Source organism: Miscanthus floridulus, chromosome 16 (assembly GCF_019320115.1).
Source record: "Miscanthus floridulus cultivar M001 chromosome 16, ASM1932011v1, whole genome shotgun sequence".
Classification (NCBI taxonomy): domain Eukaryota; kingdom Viridiplantae; phylum Streptophyta; class Magnoliopsida; order Poales; family Poaceae; genus Miscanthus; species Miscanthus floridulus.
Genome location: NC_089595.1, coordinates 11,683,492 through 11,689,491, shown reverse-complemented (window position 1 = coordinate 11,689,491; position 6,000 = coordinate 11,683,492).

The window sequence follows — 6,000 nt, the reverse complement described above, 5'->3', positions numbered from 1 at the left end:
GTAGGGCTTGACGAGGCTTCCCCTATTTTGATGACCTTCTTCTGCCACATAACATTGATGTAATGCACACTGAAAAGAATGTCACCGAGGCACTTTGGGCAACACTCATGGACACTGAAAAGTCTAAGGACAACCCTAAGGCTAGAGTGGACCTGGCAACGTTATGCGATAGACCAAATCAAGAGATGCAGCCTCCTAGAGGCGACAAGAATTGGAGAAGGCCTCAGGCCGATTTCGTCTTGACCAGCAAACAAAGGAGGGAAGTACTTGAATGGATCTAGACGCTAATGTTCCCTGATGGGTATGCAGCGAATCTAAAGAGGGGAGTGAACTTATCTACTCTGCTGAGTCAACTGAGATGAAGAGTCATGACTACCACATATGGATTGAGCGGCTTCTTCCAGGCGATGGTTCGAGGCTATGTCCCTGAGCATGTCTGGCTAGTGCTGGCAGAGTTGAGCTATTTCTTGCAGCCAGCTTTGTGCCAAGGAGCTATCTCGGACCATCATTGATGACTTGGAAAAAGGGGCACCTGTGTTGCTCTGTAAGTTGGAGAAGATCTTTCCACCCGGCTTCTTCTTGTCGATGCAGCATTTGATTGTGCACCCCCCGTATGAGGCACGAATGGGGGGCCCGTGCAGGCCCATTGGTGCTATCCAATCGAGAGATGTCTAAAGACTCTTCGCAAAAAATGTAGAAATAAAGCCAAAATTGAGGCTTCCATTGCAGAGGCATACATTCTGGAGGAGGTGTCAAACTTCATAGAAAAATACTACACTGAGAACCTTCCTAGCGTGCATAATCTATCCCCTCGTTATAATGCTGGCGAAAATGAATCGAACCTCAGCCTTTTCCAAGGGCAACTCGAAAGCGCAAGTGCATCGACCACTAAGCACTTGAGTATTGAAGAGTGGCGCAGTATCATGCTATATGTGTTGACCAACCTTGTCGAGGTGCAGCCGTATGTGAGGTAAGTTCTCAACGAACTTGTTTCAGTATGCCGTCACTATTCTGCATCCAACTCCCTTGTTTCTCGTTGGTACAGGGGAATTTCTTCGTGAATCCTGGCATCAATCAAGGGATCCTACCCCAGTAGGAAAATGATACCCTTCTTTCATAGGGTGCGGGACCAGGGAGGCCCGGTTTCATTTCTTGGTTCAAAAATATGGTACCGTCCAATTTAGCTCGTACTTAGTTCGACATTCCAAGTTGCTCGTATGTTCGAATAATATAACTGATCTATCCTGCTTGAGCTTGCAGGCCCAAACCGATGCGTCTATAAGTGATGAGTTGAGACAGGTTGCAAACGGTTGTGCCTTAAGGGTCAGGTCATTTACCAGTTATGACTGTGAATGGATATCAGCTTTCACACAGCAAGCTACGAGCAGAGTCGGCCTAATAAAAAACCACAAATAGTGGAGTTTTTACGCCCGGCACTGATGGCCTCGACTATTATGGAAGAATTGAAGAAATATACGAACTTTCATTTTATGGTGCCAAACCTTTTTATCCTGTCATATTCAAATGCCATTGGTTTGATACTCGAGTAACGAGACAGGACCCCTAATCTTGGGCTAGTCGAAATTCGATAGGATTCCAGTCTATCCAGGAGACGATGTCTATATTGTGGCTCAACTAGGCCACGCAGGTTTATTATACGTCATACGCGTGCCAAACCAAAGGGCATCTTAAGGGTTGGGATATCGTGCACAAGGTCTCGCCACACGGATAAACTACCTATCCCAAACGATGAAGATTACAACTTCAACCCACACACATATGATGGAGAGTTCTTTCAAGAAGAGGGGCTAGAAGGGAGGTTTGAGATAGACTTAACCGAAGCCATCGGAATGGAACTAGACAATGAAAGGGTTGATGACGAGGACGCTGGAGATGAGGTGCAAAATGTGAAGGACTTCGAAATGCTTGAGCGATTACGTTTAGGCAATGACAATGAAGACAACATTCCTCCTTCGGATAGTGTTGATTATTTGGGCAATGACAATGTTGATAGTGATGACGAGACCTATGATCCAGCTAATCCCAATCATGAAGATTATTTCTAATACATGTAATACTATGTTTTTGTAATTATGTTTTGTTTATTTTTGCATCTATTTCTATTTCTAATTATGTCTTGTTTATTCTTTTTAATTGCAGGTGATTGAACAAAGGTGGTGGGCCGAAGCGACCATCACAGGGACGTGTCCTCGCTTTACCAAACACGACGCATTGCAGATGCTGCTCTAGGTGAGGGGCCGTCGAACAGGAGGAGGAGGAGCAGTGGCCGTGGGAGGCAGCCATCGTCGCCTCCTACCACACAGCGTGAGGAGGACGAGGAGGAGGTGAGGCCTAGGGATGACGACGAGCTAGTTTGGCAGACAGATGAGGAGGAGGGGGCGCACGAGGGGGAGGGGATGCACGAGGAGGATGGTATGGGTTCCTCTTCCTCTAGTTCATCCAACGTCTACTTGCGAGGTCCGGTGAGCCTCCCTCCGGTTCCGCTTCCTCACCAACGCCCAATGATTCGCCCCGAAGGGCAAAAGTAAGTAACTTTAGATTTAATCACCACCACTTCATATGATATGTTGAAAATCGATAGAGAAACTAATAATTTTTCTTAATTACTTATGTAGGAACTGGACGATTGTGTTGGGTGGTGGTCACAGTCCTGGTCAATGGCGTCCTGGGTCTTCTGTGCAGGCAACACTATCCTGGCCTGGTTGACTACGCCAGTAGGAGGGAGCTGGCCTAGACGTTTGACCACTATGCCGCCGCCCCTGATGTGGGTTACCCCAACAAGGCGGAGCGGGTGAAGGCGGAGTTTTGGGTAAGTCTCCCTCGCACTACACTGCTCAATACATCGCATTCATTGGACTTTTCTTGAAATAATGAATGGATACATCGCGTCTGTATGCAGACTTATTTCAGATGCGAGGAGGGATCTAAGGCCAGGGCAGATTTGGTGGCTACCAAAGCCTATAAAAAACTCATCACCGACATGCATCACGAGACGCGCATCCAGACCATCATAACCTACTACGGGTCAAAACTTGGAGAGAAGGTCAGCAAAGAAGAAGCAAGAAAGATGACGCTGACTCAGGACCAGTACCTTGAGGTAGATAAAGAACATTAATATTGATTCGTTTTGAGATTAAGTTGGTTTAATTTGATCTTTTTATATGTCAAATACTTGATGATGTGTAGATGTGTCCCTGGTGGTGCTCCTCAGTATCTCGAGTGCTGGGCGATGATCATGGACAAGTGGTTCACGCCCGCGTGGGCCGAGACGCACGAAGCTGCCCGGGAGCGGCGTTTGCAGATGCAAGGTCCAGCACACCATCAAGGCAATCGCAACCTCGCCGGATACAAACAATTATGGGTACGCGAATTCATTTATCTATTCTGACGCTCAATTATGCCTGATTTCTAATCATCTTGCTGTCTTTCTCATAGTCGGAGGCACATGGTGGTCAGCAATGCTCCGACTTCCAGGCATGGTGTATGTCCCACAAGGGCAAGGCGACGTCCGCCGTCTCCTACAACCCGGAGGACCCGCTCAAGGCGTACACCAACCCGAGCGTCCACACCCGCATCAGTGAGTACACGTCGGCGGCAAGGTCGGTCCATGGGCCACAGTACGACCCGAGCACCCAGGACTTTGATGCAGAGATCGTCATGAGGGTGGGTGGAGGCAAGAAGCATGGGTGGTACTGGCTTGGTGACGGCGTCATCGACTCGACCTCTACTCCCTCTCTCTCCCAGATCCAAGCACGGAGCATGAGTGAAGGCCCGGCCATACGACCACGGCCAAGCGCTTCACAGCAACAGGGTCGACGCACTCGAGGTTATTCCTGTTTTACTCGTCGTAGATTGATCTTTACACACCTTAATTAGCTTTGCATTACTAAACATTGGAGTGAAATATTGCAGGCCCGGCTAGAAGAAGAAGCAAGGCAACGTCAGGACCTGGCGGCCCAGTTGTAGTCCGAGCGGGCCACGCGAGAGGCCCAGGTGCAGAGGATGGTGGAAATGATGTAGGTTCATGCAGACTCTTGGGCAACATACGGGTCTAGCTGTGCCACCTGGGCTGTTCGCTCCACCTCCGACTCCTGCAGTTGCAGCTACTCCTATGAGTTTTCGCTTGTGCTTTGCTTGTATGACCTAGATTAGCTATCCAAGTAATCTTGTCTAACACATGCAATGTCTTCTCCTTTGTGCAGCCTCAGTCGGAGGGTTAAAATAATCCAGCTCATGCGCCTCCGACTAGATCCTAGCTTTTCCTTCACCAGGCACTCAGTTTCCACCTTTCTGATGAGTAGCATTAGTTGTATTTGCATTTGTTGTTCACTTGGTGATGGATTTCTGATATACTTGTCATGCACTAGTGGTATATTTGGATAACTATGATATATGCGATAGATGTTTGGATTGATGTATGTGATATATGTGATGAATGTGATATATGCGATGGATGTGATAAATATGTGATGCATGCTTGGATGGATGTGAGATATATGTGATAATTTGTGTTTGTCGTGATGGAATATAAAAAATGAAAAAAACACTGTTTTTGGTCAGTTTACCGAGTGCAATAGTCACTGCACTCGGCAAAGCTGGAAAATGTAGCAACCCGTTTCCCAGCTTTGCCGAGTGCCATGACCATAGCACTCGGCAAAGATTTTTAAAAAAAAAATAAAAACTTTGCCGAGTGCCACCTGTCCGACGCTCGGCAAAGAAATTTTTAAACAAAAAAAAAAACTTTGCCGAGTGTGATCCCGGGCGGCGCTCGACAAAGAAAGAATTTAAAAAAAATAAAAACAAAAAACTTTGCCAAGTGCCAGCCCGGGCGGCTCTCGGCAAAGAATTAAAAAAATGAAAAACTTTGCCTAGTGCCGTCCGGGTTGGCACTCGGCAGAGCCGCCGTCACCGTTTCCTGGGCCGTGACCGCTCGTTTTCTTTACCGAGGGCTGGCTTGGCACTCGGCAAATTTGCCGAGTGCCTGACAAATGGCTCTTGACAAAGGCTGCTTTGCCGGCTATTTTTTCCCTGAGTGGCCATTGCCGAGTGCGGCACTCGGCAAAGCCTTTGCCGAATGTATTTGGGGCTTTGCCGAGTGCTGCAGGCACTCGGCGAAGCACCTGAATCCAGTAGTGTCTCCTCACTGAGTTCGATGGAGGAAGGTTTCGAGGGGAGAGAGAAGCAGGCGGTGGCGGTGAAGAAGCTGGCGAGGAGCGACAGCAAGAACGCCGTGGCACGGGGCCGGCCAACGCCCGTGCATGGGCGCGAGCACAGTAAGAGGTGGTCTTCGTCGACGGACCTGAACATCGAGACGGCGCAGGCGGTGATGCCCAGTACACCCACAGCGGGCGGTGCCGCCACCGCAGCCGTGGTGCTCGGCAGGAGCTACTCCACCAGCGTCGCGGTCGCGGTCGCCATCGATAGCGGTGTGAAGCAGGAGTAGAAGCAGCAACCAGCAGTGCGGGAGGGGGAGGGGGAGGGGGAGCAGCGTCCGAGGAGGCGCTGTGGCATCGGCGCAAGTCTGTCCTGGAAGATCAAGGAGCACCGGGCGCGGTTCTACATCATCCGTCGCTGTGTCGCCATGCTCGTTTGCTGGCGTGACACCGACGACTAGCTAGCTTGCTTTGCTCCGCCCGACGTCGCATCTTATGAATATGATCCACCAGCAGTTGTCATCTTTGACTGTGAAAGTGATTCATTGTTCATGTACCTCAGTTGCTTGTCTCTTGTTATTGTTAGGATCGATGTGTGTGTACCTTTCTGTGTAACCATAGGATCGAGTAAGCATCCTCGTCTTCCCAGTAGCTGCACCTCAGAGGGTAGATGCCGGTGTAGGGGCAGCTCCAGCTCGGTGGCGAGACGGTGGTCTAGTGTAGGCCTGCAGGGGAACGACAGCGGTGGTGGCAGGCTCATCCCGTCGCTGGCAGCACTCTTTAGGATCGGATTAGGGTTTCTCTGTAGGTGGGTGGCGGCTCCGTT